The sequence below is a fragment of the Lepus europaeus genome, chromosome 20, assembly GCF_033115175.1.
Source record: "Lepus europaeus isolate LE1 chromosome 20, mLepTim1.pri, whole genome shotgun sequence".
Lineage (NCBI taxonomy): Eukaryota > Metazoa > Chordata > Mammalia > Lagomorpha > Leporidae > Lepus > Lepus europaeus.
The window spans coordinates 68,777,043-68,799,077 of record NC_084846.1 but is presented as its reverse complement, the minus strand read 5'-3'; the positions used below and the strand labels follow the sequence as shown (position 1 = coordinate 68,799,077).

Genomic DNA, 22,035 nt, shown 5'->3' with positions numbered 1-22,035 from the left:
ACCTGATAGAAGGGGCTTGATAATAATCTGGTGGGCTTTAGGCCTTGTAAGTTAAGAGGCCCAGACCTATCTATCTCTTCACATGGGGTACATCCTAAGGGAGGTGTGAACCTCCTAGGGGAAGGCACTCTGTTGACTTTCATTACTTAGCTGGCCTGGGAGAGAGCTGGCCAGGTAAAGGCAGGTGGCATTTCTAACAAGAAATTTACAGTTCTGCCTGCAATGTTGCTGACCCTACTTGGCCATCCCCTCAGCTGCAGTGGTCACTTTGGAAGTTGGGCTGAGTGAAGGGCTTTTCAGCTTAGAGCCAATAAGATCTGTGGCTCTGACCTGGGCATCCTTCGACTCCAGGGCAGGTCCATTTCCAGTGATCCAACTCTTGGCAGAGCTGCCAGGGCTCTTCACAAGCTGACTTCTGCTGAAGCCCAGGCTTACCACATTGAAAGCCACTGCAGTAGACTGGCCTGTTGGGTCTCCTTGAGGGCAGGTCACTGTACAGATCAGCCATTAATAGGCCTGCCACCCATTGCTTCTGATGCCTAGCTTTCTTTTCCTCCTGGTTTTTGTTATAGCAACCAAAGGATGCAAGTCAATGGAGTGCCCAAGTCCCATCTCTAATCTTCGGTGGCCTGAACTACAAGTCTATAGTCACAGGCATGTTCTGTAGTAGTTTTTCTAAGGTAGACAATGCCCATGAGGAAAATTATATTCTCACTTAAAAACTTTCTTTCCCTTTGGTCCGAAAGGGAGGTTTTTTCTACTTACTGTTTACTTCGCTGATGGCGAAGTAAATCTAGCTATGAGATTATAATTTAAGCTCTTATTTTGGCTATGCTATTACAGAAAAATGTTAGCCATCCCTTTTATAAGGTCTAAAGATTAAATTGTGCGTCCTATAGATTCCTTCATAATAGAATTAGTCAAAACTATTTATTTATTCGAAAGGTAGAGTGACAGGGATGAAGGAGGATGGAGAGAGAGAAAGAGAGGGGGAGAGAAAGAAAGAGAGAGAGAGAGAGAGGGAGAGAGAGAGAGAGAGAGAGAGAGAGAGAGAGAGAAAGCAATAACTTCTACTCCAAAATGCCTGCAACAGTCAGTTGTGGGCCAGGCTGAAGCCAGGAGCCTGCAGCTCCATCCAGGTCTCCCACATGGGTGCAGGGACCCAAGCACTTGGACCCTCTTCCACTGCCTTGCAGGTACATTAGTAAGGAGCTGGGTCAGAAGTATTAGAACCAAGAAATAAACTGACACTCTTATTTGGGATGCCAGTGTCATGGGCAGTGGCCAAACCCAGGGCACCGCAGTTTCTACCACAGGTAAGGACTGGGTCAGGGTCAACCTAGGTTTCTGACAACAAACTGAAGGGAAAATGTGAGATGCACAATTTCAAAACAAGGTACTGCTATTTCTCAAAAAAAAAAAAAAAACAAAAACCTTTGATAGTTATGAGTTATGAAAGGGAAGAGAAAAATGCATAAAAATGAGATTCTCATCCTTAAAAAAATTTACAAGAAAACAGGATCTGTAACACAATTCTTTTTTTTTTTTTTTTGACAGGCAGAGTGGACAGTGAGAGAGAGAGACAGAGAGAAAGGTCTTCCTTTGCCATTGGTTCACCCTCCAATGGCCACTGTGGCTGGCGCACCGCGCTGATCCGAAGCCAGGAGCCAGGTGCTTCTCCTGGTCTCCCATGGGGTGCAGGGCCCAAGGACCTGGGCCATCCTCCACTGCACTTTCGGGCCACAGCAGAGAGCTGGCCTGGAAGAGGAGCAACCGGGACAGAATCCGGCGCCCCAACCAGGACTAGAACCCGGTGTGCCGGCGCCGCAGGTGGAGGATTAGCCTATTGAGCCGTGGTGCCAGCCAACACCATTCTTAATATATATTCAATGAGTGAATCTTTTGGAAAGTATGGAAGTCCACACATAGACATGCTTACACAGAAATACAGGGTAAAATTTTAAGGAGTTTTTTAGTCTCTTTCAAAACCACCACCCAGAGCCAGCCATCAGCAAACGGAGGACCAAGGAGGGCTGGTGGGTCAGGGTGGGTCTGAGTGGAAGGCAGGAGAACAAGGCTTGGGCTCCTAGGCCCTCCTGGAGGGTGGATTCTCCCAGACTTTGCCTGTTGTCCCATTCACACCGTCAGTGGATCAACTGAGGGCCTCCACACTGGGAAGGGCCTTGTCCTTCACTCCATCTCACCACTGTAAATGCTAGTCTCAATAAACATGGCCATAGACACACCAGCAAATATCATCTGACCAGATGTGTGGGTGTCCCACAGCCCAGTCAAGTTGATCCACAACATTCACTGCCACCGTCTGACCCCGAGAAACACTCCAGGCGAGCGTGTGCTCTGAGGTGAACCCAGTGGGCCCCTGGTACTGACTGTGTGGAAGCACAGACTGGTCTCCGACTCCTGGTTTCACCTCTTGTGGTGAGATCCTGAGTACTCCCTCCTGTACTGCGCCTGGGTTTGGTGAGGGGCACTCAGAATTATATTCACAAAATTAAAGCATACGATTTTTTAACTTTAATTTTTATGTACTTGACAGGCAGAGAGACTTGGAAAAAGACAGAAAGACACAGAGACAGGCAGAGAGCTCCCATCTGCTGGTTCACTCTCACAATGCCCCCAACAGCTGCAGCTTGGCCAGGGCCAAAACTGGGAGCCAGGAACACAGTCCAGATCCCCTACCTGAGTGGAAGGAACTCAGGACTTGAGCCATCACCTCCTCCCAGGATCTGCATGAGTAGGAAGTTGGAGCCAGGAATGGAACCCAGGCACTCCAGAGGGGATGTGGACATCATAAATCCTAGGCTAACTGTCCACCACTCATTCTTGAATTTAAAATTACAATGGAGGGGCTGGTGCTGTGGTGCAGTGGGTAAAGCTGCTGCCCACAGCATCCCATATGGACATCCTATATGGGCACTGGTTTGAGTCCCAGCTGCTCCACTTCCAATCCAGCTCTCTGCTATGGCCTGGGAAAGCAATGGAGGATGGCTCAAGTCTTTGGGCCCCTGCACCTGCATGGGAGACCAGGAAGAAGCTCCTGGCTTCAAAACCAGCTTCAAAACCAGAGGGTTTTGTGGCCAATTAGGAAGTGAACCAGTGGATGGAAGACCTTGCTCTCTGTGCCTCTCCTTCTCTGTCTGTGTAACTCTGAATTTCAAATAAATCAGTCTTTTATTTATTTATTTATTTATTTAAAGTGGAACAGCCAGACCATGAACTGGCACCCTTATGGGTTGCTGGTGTTGCAGGTGCTGTGGCTGTACCTGTGCCCCACTTTGAGTCTTAAAAAAATTGCAATAGAAGCAACGAGAATGACATTGTGTGCTGAAAAAAACAGAGATAAAGTCTCCTAGAAAGATAAGAAGTCAGGTTATACACAAAGAATAGAGAATGATCCTCTGTGTTATTCTCTGAGGCCCCAGTGGGACAGCATGGGAGGGACAGCCACACAACTCTGAGAGAAAACATGTTAACATAGCCAAGAAGCACTTGTTTATGGAGAAAACCATGATATTTTCAGATCCTGAAGGAATACCAAATATGCAAGAGATGAACAAATAGAAAATATTTTCTGCAGAATAATAAAAAGGAATAAATGTGCTGACAGAGGAATGAGGACATTGTGATGAGAAAAGAAGTTAAGAACACAGAAATCAAAGTGTACGCATGCCCCCCAAATCTCCTGACTATAGTCACAGGCTGATTATAAATTCATCGTCTTTTTATTTGTAAAAAAAATTATATGATTAAAAAATAGGGCAGAGAAGCCCAGATTATGTGTCTAGTAATGAATGCATCTTTGAAAAATGTTTAAAATTGACTCAACTACTAGGTAGCAGAACTTCCAGGAAACACAGGAGTCTGTTCTTTCAGTTATTCCAAAAAGGACACCAGACAGGAGGGCTGTCTGTTGCTAGGTAGACAGAAACTCAGGGAAGTGCAAACCCACACTTCATTTGTGTCATTTGCACACTGTTTTCTTTTAGGTTTTGAATAATGTTTTCAGGAAGGAGTTAAACCTGACAGTTTTGGTTCATTCATGCCTAAAAGTCATTGTCTTTAAAGTTTGCCGTATTGGAATAGCTTTCTCCTCTTGAATCTAAGGATAGTTACATGCAGGGAAGAGAAATGTTAGGCAGCTTCGATTTTGCACGATTTTCATCAATCTGCTTTACTCTTTCAATATTTCAATACCAAAATTGAAAAATGAATGCAAACAGTGTCACAAAAATGTAAATATAGGTATCATTGGTGTGTCTATCCTTCCTCTCTTCCCTCCCGGTGGGCGGCTGGAACTGCATGTGGGATCTGGGAAGGGGTTTCCGCAGGAGCAGATAAACCCTCTGTCTTTTTTCTCTCCCATGGACTACTCCAGGGGGGCATTTCTTCCTTGGCACTGTGAACTTCTGTGTCTCCCACAGATAAGTGTGCCTGTGCCCTGCTGTGTCCCTACATGGCTCCTTGCACCCAGACTCCCTTTCATGGCTGTGCATGTCTCCCTCTTGCCACCCCCTTCCTTGACCTGTGGACCTTCTGTTTGGCCTCTGGCTAAGCTATTCATGAGTGATTTTATGGAAACTTGAGCAGATTATCACACAAGCCATTAAAAGCACCATGACACCTATTTTCACTCCACCAAACTATTATTTTTCTTAAGTGATAGAATCATGGTGAGAGGGGTCGACGCTGTGCCACAGTAGGTTAATCCTCTGTCTGTGGTGCTGGTATCCCATATGGGCACTGGTTCTAGTCCTGGCTGCTCTTCTTCCAATCCAGCTCTCTGCTCTGGCCTGGGAAAGCAGTAGAGGATGGCCCAAGTCCTTGGGCCCCTGCACCCGGGTGGGATACCTGGAAGAAGCATCTGGCTCCTGGCTTTGGATCGGCGCAGCTCCGGCTGTTACAGCCATTGGGGAGTGAACCAACAGACCGAAGACCTTTCCCTCTGTCTCTCTCTCTTGCTGTCTGTAACTCTACCTCTCAAATAATAATAATAATAAAAAGAATCATGGTGAGGGATGAAAAACAAAAAATACAGTTCCAGTATGCCGGTAACAATGTACTGTTTGTCAGTTTGTCAGAAAGTGGTTTGGCAAGAAATTTAAGAATGTCCTAGAAAATGTTCTCAGAAAATAAGTGAAATAAAGAAAAGAGGTTGAGGCACAAAAAATGTCCATCTAACATCACCAGCAGAATCCACGGGTAGGGGTAAACATCAGATGTTCAGCAGATGGGAATTAAGTGAATTCCAGTGGCTACAAATGCTGTTGCAAGTAAAATGTTTAGAAAGAATTTATAATAACTTGGGAAATTCTGCTAATCAATGTTGGCTAAAAATTACAAGACAACAGCGAACATTTGCAAAATGCATGCTTATGTAGATAAGAGTCTAGCCATTTAAACTGAAAAAAAATACAAGAAATATACTGAAATATTGGAAGTGGTCGGTTTGGGGATAACAGCAATTGTTTCTCTTCCATTTTTATTGTGTAGCTCAAATTTAAAGTGAAAGAAAATTCATTTCTGTTTTCTAATAGGAAATATTAAGCAACGCAGTAGAAATATAATAATTAAGCAAAAACAAGAATAATGTTTTCAAGCAAAATATAATTCTACATTTTGGTTTTCCTGGATCTTGAATTTTTACTTGACTAAGTTCTTTTCCTCATGTGATGTTTTCTTCAAAAGTGTAATTCCATGCAACATGGAAGAAAGAGACCTAACACATCCGTCATTCTGTGACTTTGAATTCATTCTTTTTTTTTTTTTAACATTTATTTGAAAGTCAGAGTTACACTGAGAGGGAAGGAGAGGCCCAGAGAGAGAGAGAGAGAGAGAGAGGTCTTCCATCTGCTGGTTCACTCCTCAGTTGGCCACAACGGCTGGAGCTACAAAGCCATGCTTTGATCCTGCTTGGCGATATTTCTCAACACCACCGTCAGCTAAGTCATCTAAGCCTCCTTTGAAGAACGCAGAGAGCGTCTTCCCTGAGGAGAAGGTAGATTTGGAGTAACCCGCCATCGGCACAATTCCTCTGATGGCTTTTTTAACAATGGACCGTTACGAACTACAGATTCCTGGCACCAGCCCTCGCTGTTCCACCATGATTCTGTGGACTCCGGTGTCTCTAAAGGAGCATATGCTGGAATCACAGGGAACACACCTGGTCGGCATGGCTCTTCCCGAGGTCCTCGTGATGGTGTGAGCCAGCGCAGTGGAGGTGGGCAGGGAGCCATCGGCACTGGAATGGCAGCTTGCACACCTGGAGAGGCTGTGCCTGTCAGGAAAAGCCTCCAACAGAGATTAGGGAAGAAAAGAAAGAGGACAAGCCGGAAAAATTACAATTTTAAGGGGACGATTTTTCTTCTTTGAATACAGAAGCTGGCAAACAGAATCAGCCATGCAGACTTATTGGGACCCTTTCTGGAGTGTGGGAAAACCCATCTAGTGCCGGGCATCCTTCCAAGATGTTAGTCATCAGAAGATTTCCAGAGGGGATCCTGCTGCTGCCTGCTCTGATGCTTCACCTCACCAGGATCTCACCTTGCAAATGGGAACAAAGCACCAGCCACGGTTCCAAGTGTCTGTAAGAAGTTGGCTCCTAAGCCTGCACCACCTCCTTCCAAGCCCAGTGCATGGAAAGCTAAGACTGGAACACAGATCAGGATCCCTTTCCTCCTCCTGGGAGTCTGCTTTTACCAGCCCGATCTCTGTGCCTAAGCCAGTGGCACTGGCTGGTGCTGGGTTCTCAACTCTCCCAAAGAGAGTCCCTCCAGCACCACCCCTCCAACTGGGTCAGCTCCTCTCGTCTGACCAAGTTGACCTGCCGAACCACTGACAGGAGAGTGGGTTCCTGAAGACTCCAGGATGACGGAAGGATGATGGAAATGGAGAAGCAGAGAGCAGAGACTGTGGCAGACCCGAGGATCTGGAGGACAACAGCACCTGAGCCAAAGGGAAACGGAGAGGAAGGCTGGCCTCAGAATGCTCTTCCTCTCCCTGTAGTGGAAGAAGGGGAGGTCCTCTCACACTCCTGGAAGCAGAGCACAGGCTGTTGAAAGCAGTGGGATGGCAGGAATACCCTGAAAACGATGAGAATTGCCTTCCCCTCTCAGAAGATGAGCTCAAAGAGTTCCACATGCGGACAGAGCAGCTGAGAAGAAATGGCTTCAGGAAATGGCTCCTGCAGAGCCGCGGTCCCGGCCCGTTCTCCCCTGGGAGAAGCACTGGTGACACGGAAACCAGTAGTGGTGCAGCATCAGATGAGGATGCCTGGAAGCAGACCTATAAATGCTCACAGTCATATCTGAGCTGGCAAACTCGGCCGTGTGTTAGGGAGTGTACGAGAGAAATCACTCCTTTTCTTCCCTTATGTTTTTATTGAATTCTTCGTGCACAAGGGAAATAATTGTAACCCAAAGAGAAAGAGATTGGCTTGTTTAGCTTTTGTTGTTGTCCATGTTATCTGCTTAATAGAAAGAAGTCTGTGTCGGGGGAAATATTTTTAAAATATATGTATACACACACACCCAGTATATAGGGGGCGATGCACAGGTGCGAGCTGGCAGTGAGACCCTGGTCTGCAGCAACAGCTTCTTCTTTTTTAAAAAGATTTATTTATTTGAAAGAGTTACGCAGAGGGAGGAGAGGCAGAGGGAGAGAGAGAGAGAAAGAGAGAGAGAGAGAGAGAGAGAGGTCTTCCATCCAATGGTTCACTCCCCAATTGGCTGCAACGGCTGGAGCTGTGCCAATCTGAAGCCAGGAGCCAGGAGCCTCTTCCAGGTCTCCCCTGCAGGTGCAGGGGCCCAAGGGCTTGGGCCATCTTCTACTGCATTCGCAGGCCATAGCAGAGAGCTGGTTTAGAAGTGGAGCAGCCGGGTCTCGAATTAGCGCCCATATGGGATGCCTGCACTTCAGGCCAGGGCATTAACTCCCTGCGCCACAACTCCGGCCCTAGCAACAGCTTCTACTACCAGTCCTGGGGCACTCACCCTTGTACTCAAGCAATCATTGTCAATGACAAAGCGACTGTTGAAGCTACAATTGTATTAAATTAATGCTAATAATTTGGATATTTTATTTTTGGCTACTCAGGTAACTTTAGCCCTTAGCCAAGCACATATGGTTTTTTGTTTTTCTTTTTGGGTAAAGTTGTAAAATATTTGGATATAGGAAATGTGTTATTCTTGCAGCCTTGATATTCAAGGTGTACTGTAAAATATAAATTTTTGTGAGATTTCAAAGATTAAGATTATTTTGATAACATTATTTACAGAATTAAAAGATGTGATTATCACAGGTCTGTTGAGGGGAAAACTACTGCATAAAGTAACTAATTTTGAATAAATATTTTAACTAACTTTGAATAAATATTTTGAATAAACTACTTCATAAAATAACTAAATTGAATAAATATTTTGAATAAATAAATAAATAAAAAGAATAAAAGGCTCTTGAGTTCTGAATACCAGAGGGTACGGTACTCACAGACTAATAACCTTGTGGAAGTTGTATGGTGCAGTTTAATTTTGCAATTTCTTTTCCTGCCCACAGAGAATCTGAAGGGCAGTTTAATAGTGATAAGCTTCACAAAGCATTAAGATTTGTGAGAAGCAGCTGGTGAAGCCATCAGGTGGGAAGACCACCAGCCTGAGGACTGATTGGTGTCCTGCTGCGTAGCCCTTGGCGCACTTCCCACCTCCTCCAGCAGGGGGAATTCTGGTGATTCGCTGTCTCCTGGACTCTGCTGGCTGCAGTAGTGGAAGATGGTGCACCGGGGCTGGAGCCCTCAGCCCTCACAGTTTGTCCCACATGGTTACTGCGAGTCACTGCAAGTCCAGAAATCTTGGTGTGACCCGTGTTTCTGCAGGAGCTGGGGCCAAGGCAGTACAAGGCAGTCGTGTGATGGGTCTCGGCCGCACCATTGGCCACGGCTGACAGGGCACTTCCCTCAGCCTGAACAGCAGCCTGTCTTCTGTTACTTCTCATTTGTTCTCAGCATTTCTTCATGGCTCTGTAGAGAAAAAGTAGAGCTTGCTCCTCTCCTTCCTGTTCCCTTTGTCTGCCAGTGTTGGTTCTGGCACTGAGAATCAGGACAGCCTATGCTGGGGCACTGGAGTCTTCTGACATTGCCTCTTGGCACCAGTCCTGTTTCTTGGGCCTCAATGCCCTTGTGCAGGCTCATCCTTGCAGGTCGCCTCTGCCCAGGCTGTCACCCACCTCTGCTGCTAGGACCCCCAGACGCCAAAATTTGCCAATGTGCTGTATACATTGCTGCTGTATTTCTGTGATTTTCAATGCACCTGAAGCTGTGCTGAGCTCCGTGCTGAACTCAGAGAATTTCTACCATGCCTTTTGCTACACTTAATTTAAGGGTAGCAAAGTACTGGCTTGAACCCTATGCCTGACATAGAATGGAGTGAAAAATCTTTGCATTTTAAATTACAGCTCCTCTTCTCACTGGGAGTCAGATCAGAGTCCTGGACAAGACAAATTGGGTGAATTATTGTGATGGAATCTATAAAATTCAAAATTGCCTTTCTTCACCACCTGTTATGGCTTTGTTTGGGGGTTGGACAGGCCATGTCCCAGGTGTGAGGTGCCCAGACCCAGCATCAGACCCCAGATATGACTTCCAAGCTGCAGGCATCTCGACCACATGGAGGTGTAGTGTTAGCTTGATTCCCTGCTTATAAGTCAGAAATAAAAACACAGATGCAAAGGAAGGAACACAGATCAAAACAGTTTATTACTTAATAGACACAATCATTATTTGTCAATTAAAAATAAATAAATCAAGCTATTCATACACATCTATTCCAACAGGCTCATATAATTTTGTCACTAGACAAAAGGCAATAAAACTATGTTGTCCAAAGAGGAAACAGGGATGAGAGAGACATAAAACATGATAGGGTGAGCTGGGCTTTCAGTCCCATTTTAAAAACCCACATTTGGAGACACGGCCCCCAGAGGTGACTGCCTCGCGCGAGCCGAGTCAGTGGGGGAGCAGCGCCGCGAGGCTGACCCCCGTGCGCCCAGGATGAGGATGGCCCCTCACTCTGCAGGGGGACGAGGATGGCCCTTCACCCTGCAGGGAGCCCAGAATCCCCACCAGCCCTTTTTGAGGTCAGACACCCTATGGTTGTGTGGGGGCGTGCTCACCCCAACACTCTCAGCAAACCAGAAAAGGAAGGACATTTCTGCAATCCTAAGCGAATGTCTAAGTATCACAGGGGCAATATCCTGAGAACTTCTAGAGGCATTCCTCCAGGAAGACAATGATGTGCAGGATCACCGGCACGAGTCCAGGTCACTGGGAATCCCAGTCATGCATTAAGATAAGAAATGCATGGTATGGGTCTGTAAAGGAAGACATAAAATTGCCATTTTCATTATATAATGCTTTATTTATTTCTATCAATTTTTTTTTTTTGACAGGCAGAGTGGATAGTGAGAGAGAGAGACAGAGAGAAAGGTCTTCCTTTTTGCCACTGGTTCACCCTCCAATGGCCGCTGTGGCTGGCGCATCTCGCTGATCCGAAGCCAGGAGCCAGGTGCTTCTCCTGGTCTCCCATGCAGGTGCAGGGCCCAAGGACTTGGGCCATCCTCCACTGCCTTCCCGGGCCATAGCAGAGAGCTGGCCTGGAAGAGGGGCAACCAGGATAGAATCCGGTGCCCCGACCAGGATAGAACCCGGTGTGCTGGCGCCGCAAGGCGGAGGATTAGCCTGTTAAGCCACGGCGCCGGCTCAAATTGTTCTTAAAATTTGTTTGTTTGAAAGGGACAGCAGGGAAGGAGAGGGGAGTTTTCCATTTTACATCCTCTGGTTCACTCTCCAAATGACCACATGGCTAGGGCCACAATGCCCAAAGGAAGCAGCCTGGAACTTCACTCAGGTCTCCCACAGGGTTGGCAGGGGCTCAGGTACTTGGATCATCTGCTGCTGCTTCCCCAGGTGCATCACTAGGGGGCTGCTCAGAAGCAGAGCAGCTGGTCTAGAACCAGTGCTCTAATATGGAAGGCCTGCATTGCAAGTAGCAGTTTAACCTGCTGCACTGCAATGCAGCCCCTCTCAAGATGAATTATTAACATCAACAAGAAATCTTTCTAATTGGATGTGGTGTAAGATTGAAATGTAAGAGCCTATCATAGTAATGCATGTTGGCAATACACAGACATTTATGTTTTAAAGCTTTGACCTATAATAGCATAATGGTAACAAAGGATATTAGGGAAAATTAGCAAAATATAGTCTATATTTGTAAGAAGAAAATTATAGTTAGTTATTTAAGATTAAAAAAGATTTACATAAATATGAGGACTTATTATGTGATTAGGAAATTCACTTATGTACAGGTTTGATTTTTCTCAAATTTATCTGCAAATAAATTGCAACTTCAGTGGAAGCTCTCAAAGGGTTTTCAAGTCATTTTGATCCTAAAATTGGTAAGAAAAGTAGACGGCCTGAGGACAGATGGTCAGCGATTCCGTGGACAGAGAAGTTAAGCTAATGTGGCTGTGGCATCCGTGAGGTGAATGGGCTGGTAGAGCAGACCCTAAAGCAGACTCCACGTGTTTCCCTCAACCCTTCCTGGAGGTGGTGCTGGGGTCACTGAGGGGAAGGGAGTGCTCCCCTCCTGGGCTGGCACAGCCGGTTACTCTTGGGGAAGTGAAGTTGGACCTCAGCGTCAGGTCATCTATAAATACAATTTTCTGATGACTGGAGCTTGACGTGTGAACCTCAGAAGACCACCAGAAAGCACGATGCAGACTCTGCATTCTCTGGGGGGATGGGGCTCCTCCAGGCTCCATTAATTTTCCCTGTCAGTCAACTCAAGGTTGTCCAAGGAGAGGGCATAGCACACAGGCTTCACCTGGCCAGGGGAGCCTTTAGAACACCTGTGTCTCTCCCACAAGGGTGACTCTGAGCAGAGAGATGGCCTCCTGCTGGTCTCGCAGAGGCAGACTGAGATGTGTGCCACGTGGCACTGTCCCAGGAGCTGAGAGCTTTGGTCCTACAATTGCTGGGGACCGAATCCTGTCCACAGACTGAGCAAGCCTGGAGAGGGCCCTGCTGCAGGGGAGAAGGCACTGATCTCAGTGTGGAGGAACCGAGCACAGGAGCCAGCACAGCTGAGCCCCGGCTCCCACCCGCACAAGCTGTGGGGAGTAAATGTGTATGGTTCAAGTCAGTTCGTTTGTTATACAATAAGAAATTAATACAGAAAACTGTTAGTGGATGCCCTAAGAAGGGTGAGGCTTGTTCTATATGACCGCAAGGTGATTACTGTCAATGACAAAATAGCAAAATCAATATTAAGTGAAGACTTTTATTTCTCTACAGGAAATAGGGTAGTCGCCCTTTTCTGTATCGTCTTCCTAATGTAAGTACAGCTCCTGGATATTCACTCTGTAGACAGCAGATGTTGGAAGAGTCTGAAAGGCAGAGCGAAGGCAGACTGGCCACTGGTGACATCGGGATTCAGGGGATCACACCACGTCGAGTCTCCTAGGTGTTCTCTGGCCCCATGTTTGTGAGACTTGGAACCCAGAAGCACCAACAGGCACAGAAGGAAAAGCCCCTCAAATGTCCGTGTTCTCTAGCCCAAGACCAGGAAACAGCAGCTACTAAGACAGGAAACTCGGCCAGGGAGCTGTCCACTCCCAGACACAAGCGAAGCTGCAGTGCCTCTCCATACGTGCCAGCAAAGGCTGCCCTGCCCGCCACACTGAACCCTTCCGGACCCCTCGAGCTGGCACTGGGGACGTCTGCCACCCTCTCTTCACACACAAGCCCACGTGAAACAAACCCAGAAGGATTAGACAGGATCATTTCACGGACTGGGAGATTGAACATAATGAAGATGCTGACTCTTCCCAAACTGGGGTACAAGCTTCATCTCATTCCCATCAAAATCAGAGGCAGATGTTTTGGTGGTCCTGACAAAATTACTCCAACATTTACAGGGAAAGCAAAGTAACTAGAATTGCTAAATGACTTTGAAGAGGAAAATAAAGTGAAAATAAGTGCAGCAGTCAGAAAACAGCTGAAAATCTTCCAGATCTGGGGCTGGATTAACACCAAAATTATAAAGTGAATTTTGTCAAAGTTAAACATTTTGTTCCCTCAAAGATTCTGTTAAAAGTATGAAAAGATGAGATGCAGATTGGGAGAAAATAAGCAACCCGCATATCCTGAAAAGACCACTATCTAGGATGTTAAGGGCCACCTCAGACAAGCTAGGGCTCTGTGTGTGGTAGGGTCTGTGTGGTAGGGTCTCTGTGTGTGGTAGGGGGTCTCTGTGTGTGGTAGGGGGTCTGTGTGTGTGGTAGGGGGTCTGTGTGGTGGGGTCTGTGTGGCAGGTTCTCTGTGTGGTAGGGGGTCTCTGTGTGTGGTGGGGTCTGTGTGGCAGGGTCTCTGTGTGTGGTGGGGTCTGTGTGGTAGGGTCTCTGTGTGTGGTCGGGGTCTCTGTGTGTGGTAGGGTCTCTGTGTGTGGCAGAGTCTCTGTGTGTGGTAGGGTCTGTGTGGTAGGGTCTGTGTGGCAGGGTCTCTGTGTGTGGCAGGGTCTCTGTGTGTGATAGGGGGTCTCTGTGTGTGGTAGGGGGGTCTGTGTGTGATGGGGTCTGTGTGGCAGGGTCTCTGTGTGGCAGGGTCTCTGTGTGTGGTAGATCTCTGTGTGTGGTAGGGGGTCTGTGTGTGAGGGGGTCTGTGTGGTGGGGTCTGTGTGGCAGGTTCTCTGTGTGTGGTGGGGTCTGTGTGGCAGGGTCTCTGTGTGTGGTGGGGTCTGTGTGGTAGGGTCTCTGTGTGTGGTCGGGGTCTCTGTGTGTGGTAGGGGGTTTCTGTGTGTTGTAGGGTCTCTGTGTGAGAGGATGTCTGTGTGGTGAGGTCTGTGTGGCAGGGTCTCTGTGTGTGATAGGGTCTGTGTGGCACGGTCTCTGTGTGTGGTAGGGGGTCTGTGTGTGAGGGGGCCTGTGTGGAGGGGTCTGTGTGGCAGGGTCTCTGTGTGTGGCAGGGGGTCTGTGTGGCAGGGTATCTGTGTGTGGTAGGGGGTCTGTGTGTGAGGGGGCCTGTGTGGTGGGGTCTGTGTGGCAGGGTCTTTGTGGCAGGGTCTCTGGTAGGGTCTCTGTGTGTGGTAGGGGGTCTGTGTGTGAGGGGGTCTGTGTGGTAGGGTCTCTGTGTGTGGTAGGGTCTGTGTGGCAGGGTCTCTGTGTGTGGTGGGGTCTGTGCGTGAGGGGGTCTGTGTGGTAGGGTCTGTGTGGCAGGGTCTCTGTGTGTGGTGGGGTCTGTGCGTGAGGGGTCTGTGTGGCAGGGTCTCTGTTTGTGGCAGGGGGTCTGTGTGGCAGGGGGTCTGTGTGGCAGGATCTCTGTGTGGTAGGGTCTGTGTGACAGGGTCTCTATGTGGCAGGGTCTCTGTGTGTAGTGGGGTCTGTGTGTGAGGGGGCCTGTGTGGTAGGGTCTGTGTGGCAGGGTCTCTGTGTGGCAAGGTCTCTGTGTGTGGTAGGGGGTCTGTGTGTGAGGGGGTCTATGTGGCAGGGTCTCTGTGTGGCAGGGTCTCTGTGTGTGGTAGGGGGTCTGTGTGTGAGGGGTCTGTGTGGCAGGGTCTCTGTGTGTGGCAGGGGGTCTGTGTGTGAGGGGGCCTGTGTGGTAGGGGGTCTGTGTGTGAGGGGGCCTGTGTGGTGGGGTCTGTGTGGCAGGGGGTCTGTGTGGCAGGGTCTCTGTGTGGTAGGGTCTGTGTGGCAGGGTCTCTATGTGGCAGAGTCTCTGTGTGTAGTGGGGTCTGTGTGTGAGGGGGCCTGTGTGGCAGGGTCTCTGTGTGGCAGGGTCTCTGTGTGTGGTATGGTCTCTGTGAGTGGTAGAGGGGGTCTGTGTGTGATGGGACGATTCCTTAGCTGACACAGTCCCCATGGCAATCACATGAGCGGTGGTGTCACAGGTGTCGTCTCAGCAGCTGCCCTGCTTGGGGAGAGCCCTGTGCTAGAGCCCTGTGGGAAAAGGAGCAGCCCTAGGCACCAGCACCAACCTACACAAGTGCTTCTGGTCAATTTCAAGAATGTGGGAATGGGTGCTTTTTACAGTTTTGTTACACTTTATAACATTTTTGGGGAGAGGATTTGTTGGACTACACATTCTACCATGCTGGTGGTAGGAACTGTGGAGAAAGAGGGTTACAGCAAGGCACATGTAAAGAGCGTTTGGGAGTGAAGGGGAACGACTTGGGAGTAAGCGGCCATGGTGGTTTCCTCCCCCAGAGCTCGAGGGCCCAGGCCCAGGAAGCGAGACTCCAGAGAGAAGTCAGGATGTAGAACCGCAGGTCGTCCCAGCTTAGTCTGGAAATCAGAACAAGGGTCTGGTGCCTGCGACCCTGCAGGCTCTTCTTGGAGTTTTGCTGCCTTTCTGACCAGCAGACCTGGCCCTCTGCATCTGCCTTCATATTACAATTTTCGTCCCTGTGTTTATTTTGCTCCTTTTCCAGAACATGAGGTTCTGTTTTTCTCCTGTCATGACCATCATTTATCACTTGTCCATTCAAAACAGCAAACAGTGTTCTTTTTCAGAATGTTCTAAAAATGACAAATTGTTTGCGTAGTTGGCAAAGGGACTTAATGCTTTAAAGGGTTAATCCTTCCCTGCAGAAGCAGAATCACGTAGAGCAACATAAAAGCCACTTTTGATTCTAATCAACCTTCTGAAGAATTGTTCCTGCCTTTTAAGAGTTCATATTACATTACCTCACTTTTTAGCAGTGTTGTAATCTAGAAGTTACATTTTGATGTCTGCTGAAGATTTTGCCTGGAAAATAAGTGCTAGGAAATGTACAGACATGTTTGCTATTTAAAAACCCTTGTCTGGCTGGCATCCCACACTTCCCTTCTGATATCCATAATTTTGAATCCTACCTGAAAAAAGCAGAAAATGATGATAATTCAAAACATTGAGAAGAAGTGACAAAACATTTCAAGGACCAGGGAAGAGTCCACACCATTTCAAAGGCACAGGGAGCTGATGTGGGACACACTGCTGGGGGCAGACCCTGGCAAATGCTTGGGACCTGAGTGACTTTAAAATTTGTGTGCACTCCATAGGCTAAGACGCTTAAGATATTTAATGTTGCAAATGTTGCAGTGTCTCTCTGGGAAGCACGTCTATTAATCATTTTCTTTCAGTTTGGGGCAGAGCCTGGGTGGCAGGAGGTGCTGGGGTAGGCTGCACCTGGGGATTGATACTTCGATTTGCTCCCCCTGCTGCTTGAGCTGGAAAAACACCACAAGGAGCACAAGAAGGAAATGGGAGATCCTGACTCTGAGATAGATTCGTGCTTGTGTCCACTCCCATTTGGGGATGTCTAGGAGGGTCACCATGCGGCGAGGGATTGTTACAGAAGGACACAAGCACAGTCACTCACTAAGAGGGGAACTTCCGATTAAAGAGAAAAGTATCTGGAGACATGCTTGAGGAGCTCAGGCTGCAAGTGTGCCCACGTGCACTCAGTAGCTCTCGCAGTAGGAGAAACAGGACTGGCAGCTACCACATCTCTGGCCTGACAAATTCCCCTGGGGTTGGACCAATTGGGATTTCATGGTCTGAGGCTTCATGCATTTGTCAGTCTTGTCAAACTGTTTTTAGCGAAGTGATTCAGTCGTAAAGCTCATGTCACTCGTGGGAAGAAAATTGTTCTGAAATTAGGTTGCGTACTAACTCCAGGCAACTAACCTTTGTCCAGACACATTTCCTATCTGCAGGTAGATTTTTGTTATTAAACTTAGAACCCATTTGTGGCAAGTCACAGCCCATTATCCATCTGTTTCTCTATTGCATGCTTTTCTTTTATAATATAAAGATTCAATTGTCATGAGACTTATCTCAAAACTATTACAACTATTAAGAAAGCAAATACAATCATCATCACATGTTGCAGTAACCGTTTTGTTACACGTATGTTTAAATGTAACAAGTCAAAGGTAAGAAGTGGATGTCAGTAAAAGTAACACACATAAACAGCTGCAAAAATTGCTTCCTCAAGAAATGAAATCTTCTTGTATTACAAATTATATGGGCAGCCAGTGCAGGTTGATAGGTTTCAGACAGCAAGAATTTCTGCCTTTGCGCCCAGATTCCAGGAGTGACAACAGAATTTGCTGTTTGTAAAAAAAAATTGATAGAAATAAATAAAGCATTATATATTTGAAAGTCAGAGTTGCAGAGAGAGGAACACACACACACACACAATCACACACCTTTATCTGCTGGCTCCTGCATGGTCATTCATGTTTTATCAGCTGCTTTCCCACTAGGAAAGATGATGATTTAATGTCTGTATATTCCTTTTTTTATTTTTATTTTTTTATACAGGCAGAGTGGATAGTGAGAGAGAGAGAGACAGAGAGAAAGGTCTTCCTTTTTGCCGTTGGTTCACCCTCCAATGGCCGCTGCGGCCGGCGAATCTCGCTGATCTGAAGCCAGGAGCCAGGTGCTTCTCCTGGTCTCCCATGCGGGTGCAGGGCCCAAGGACCTGGGCCATCCTCCACTGCCTTCCCGGGCCATAGCAGAGAGCTGGCCTGGAAGAGGGGCAACCAGGATAGAATCCGGCGCCCCAACCAGGAATAGAACCCGGTGTGCTGGCACCACAAGGTGGAGGATTAGCCTGTTAAGCCACAGCGCCGGCCTGTATATTCCTTACCACCCCTCAGATGAGGGTTCTTCAAAAATTCATGAAAATGTGTATTATGAACAAACTATGCATACATTTCAAAACTTTTGTACCCAAATAAACTCATACTAATGTGTTATAACAAGTCTGAATAAGATCTAGTTTGAAAAGAGCCCTAACTGGGCTGGCACTGTGGTGCAATAGGTTAATCCTGTGCCTGTGGCGCTGGCATCCCATAAGGGCACCAGTTTTAGTCCTGGCTGCTCCTCTTCCAATCCAGCTCTCTGCTGTGGCCTGGGAAAGCAGCAGAAGATGGCCCAAGTGCTTGGGCCCCTGCACCCGCATGGGAGACCAGGAAGAAGCTCCTGGCTCCTGGCTTCAGATCGGCACAGCTCCAACCATTGTGGCCACTTGGGGAGTGAACCAATGGAAGGAAGATCTTTCTCTGTTTCTCCCTCACTTTCTGTAACTCTACCTCTCAAATAAATAAATAAAAAATCTTTAGAAAAGAGTCCTAGCTGAGCAATAAAAATTCTGCTACAATTGTTGCAAGAACAAACACCACATGTAGGGTAATGCTTGGTTAGAAGAAGAGTGAAATCACTAGTGCTTTATGAAAAGTGCCTGGGGACAACGCCCCAAAGAAATTGGCAGTTTTCTGAGTGAGTATAAAGAGGTTGAAGATGAAGCCCATACCTGCAGGCAGTCCACATCAACCTGCTCAGAACAGATTACTCTTGTTCACGCTTCAGTCAAGGGGACCACAGCACAGACATCTCGATTGGTTCAGCTCCCACATTTCTGACTGAGAAGTTTAAGTGCAGAAAACATTCTGCTCAACTGGTACCAAACTGCCTCACCCAGATCAGCAGCGGACAGGAGCAGAGCTCTCAATGTTTTTTTTTTTTTCTGATTTATTTATTTATTTGAAAGGCAGAGTCACAGAGAGGCAGAGGCAGGGAGAGAGAGAGAGAGAGAGAGAGAGAGAGAGGTCCTCCATCCGCAATGGTCTGGAGCTGCACTGATCCAAAACCAGGAGCCAGGAGCCTCCTCTGGGTCTCCTACATGGGTGCAGGGGCCCAAGGACTTGGGTCATCCTCTACTGCTCTCCCAGGCCACAGCAGAGAGCTGGATCAGAAGTGGAGCAGCCAGCCCCTTAATGAAGTTTTAAATCAGCATTTTGCTGGTTGACTCTGGAGGACCAAGAACAATCACTTCTGCTTATTGTGACAATGTTTGAGAAAGTAGCCAAAGCTTTAGCAGGAATCTTCCTGAGGGAGTCTTCCACACCTACACCATGCTCCTGCTCATTCCTGTCATCAAAGACAGTTCTGGGAGTGTTTACCTGGAAATCATTAGGCATGCACCTTGCAGTCCTGATTTGACTTCTTTTTGCTTTCTAATCTTAAAAATCTTTATAGGCACCCACTTGTCTCTACTGAATACTGTAAAAATGACCACACTGACCAGGTCTTGCACTTCCCTAAGACTGGACAAAATGCTGGAGCCATCATTTACAGGAGTTTCTTGAACTTGATGGAACTATGCTTTTCATTTTCTTTAATTCTGATTTATATGAATGTTTTGAAATTCTCTCATACCCTTTCTGAGGACAACAATACAAGTTCTCTGTGGACATTAATGTTAATATTATGTTATTTTTTTCTAATATTGAAACATTTGTATCTCTTTAGATCTCTGCCATGTGATCTTGTTCCATTAATACTTTCAGGTTTTAGTTTGTTTTTGTTCATATATTTCTTTATACTTGCTTTCCTTGAACTTATATTTTTTCTTAAGATGTATTCATTTATTTGAAAGGCAGGGTTACAGAGAGAGAGGGAGAGACAGAAAGAGATATCTTCCATTCATTGGTTCACTCCCCAAATGGCTGTAATGGCCAGAGCTGGGCTGGTCCAAAGACAGGAGCCAGGAGCTTCACCCCAGTCTCCCACATGGGTGCAGGGGCCCAAGAACTTGGGCCATCCTCTGCTGCTTTCCCAGGCACATTAGCAGGGAGCTAGATTGGAAGTGGAGCAGCTGGACTCAAACTGGTGCCCATAGGGGATGCTAGTGCTGCAGCTGGAGACTTTACCCACTAGGCCACAGCACTGACCCCTGAGGTTGGATATTCTAGTTGAAGACATGATTAAGCAATTTGTTATAATTCTGTGTTGTTTAATAGTAAATGTAATTATCAGCTTTTTCCTAAGTGTGTTGTAGGAATATAACATGAATGGTGAGGGAAAAGAATAAATGGAGCAAATTTGACTTACCACTCTAGAAACACAAACATATGGTGTTGTTTCACTTTTTCTAAAGAATACTGATTCTTACTGAGTTCCTTGTGACATTTGTGGGAAATGCAGACTCCAGCAATTGTCAAGAACTTCTTTAAGTATCTAGATTTTGGGTTCTCCTCCCGTCCCCTCCCCTCCCCTCCCCTGCCCTCCTCTCTTTTCCTTTCCTTTCCTATCCTTTCCTATTTAATGAAAAGAATTGAAAGTTCTATTTTAGTGTCCCAACCCTTTAATACTTTCAACCACTTCTTTTTTTTTTTTTTAAGATTTATTTATTTATTTGAATGTCAGAGTTACACAGAGAGAGAAGGAGAGGCAGAGAGAGAGAGAGAGAGAGAGAGAGAGAGAGAGAATGTCTTCCATTTGCTGGTTCACTCTCCAGTTGGCTGCAACAATCGGCTCAGCCGATCTGAAGCCAAGAGTCAGGAGCTTCTTCTAGGTCTCCAGCGTGGGTGCTGGAGCCCAAGGCCTTGGGCCATCTTCCACTGCTTTCCCAGGCCATAGCAGAGAGCTGGATTGGAAGTGGAGCAGCTGGGTCTCCAACTAGCATCCATATGGGATGCCAGCACTGCAGGCAGCGGCTTTACCTGCTACACCATAGCACCAGCCCCTCAACCACTTCTTGAAATTATATGTACTACTTTGGTTTTCCTGGTTCTCAATCTATTTATGAACTAATTCAAAACAGAAAGATTGCTACCGCTTAAATATGGGTGAATGTCCAGCAATCGAGACCATTTTGGCTTGTATGATTTTTACTCTTGGGTTTCAGATTTGTCTGAAGTTACCACACTAGTAATTTATTTTGATCCACCTTATTTTTCCCAACAGGAATATAGATTTGTAAAGCATGTGTGTTTTAACTTAACATACTGTAAAATTAACTTCTTTTTCTTTTGCTTGCTACAGGTTTTTTAACTTGTAAAACTAAGCCATGATTTCTTCCTAGTTAGAATGGGGTTCACAGGCTGATCACCTACTGGGTGTTCCTGTTTAGAATCAAATAGAAGAGAGAACATTTCATACGTTTCGTATAAAACTGCAGTTATAGGAAAATTTATGTTGTTGCATGCTTTTCTAATTAAAGAGGAAAGAATAAAGATAAAGTAAATAAGTAATAAAAGGAAAATTTGAAAGAACAACTTAACTTCCCCAAAGAAATACGAATGTAGGATAATTACAGAGAAAAAAAAAATCAAACTAACGAAATCACAAACAGCAAAAACCAGAATGATGAGTCATTGCAAAACTCTGTCAAAAAAGCTGAGAAAGTGGACAGATACTTACAAGTTCCTTGACAGAAACAAAGGGACAGAAAAATGATGTGTAGGCCCACCCAGTGAAGAATAAGAAAGATAATGGAGCATTAAGCAAGAATTTCTAAAATCCTGAAACATGGCTACATGCAAATGAAAGGCAGCCACTTTGAAAATTAAGAGAAACAGTACAATTTCCTGGAAAAATATAAACTACCAAAATTACCCAAGAGGAAGTGGAAAATTTTAATGGCTCAATTATAATTAAGGAAATTGAGGAGATAATGTACTATATCCCATTGAGAAGGGCACCCAGGCCAGCTCTGTTCTCAGCTGGATTTTAAATTATCTTTAGAAGATTGAAAATGCTATTGAAACTACTGTAAACTATGAAGCAGATATCAATATTCCTGCTTCATTTACAAAGTCAATGAAATTTAAACAGTATAATCTAATCATGTAAAATTATAGAAAATCGCAATAAGACCAGGTTATTTTAAATAAAATCTTAGTAAAATAATCAAAAAAGTCATAAGAGTAATTGTTTTAATATACAATCATTAAAATGAAAGCCTGTATCAGGGAGATTACTGACGCCATGAACAGGAGTGTCAAATTGTTAAATCAGCAACAGGAGTCACTGTGTACTTACACCCCATGTGGGATCTGTCCCTAATGTGTCGTCTAAAGCCAAGTGATGCTATAACTAGTACTGAAACAGTATTTTTATACTTTGTGTTTCTGTGTGGGCACAAACTGATGAGGTCTTTACTAATTATATACTGAAGTGATCTTCTGTATATAAAGAGA

General features: G+C 46.1%; 1 pseudogene; it reads left to right on the top strand.

Moving 5' to 3' along the window:
- Nucleotides 1–1,273: 1,273 nt before the first annotated feature.
- Nucleotides 1,274–22,035, top strand: part of LOC133749416 (vasculin-like protein 1) — a 40,355-nt pseudogene continuing 19,593 nt past the window's right edge.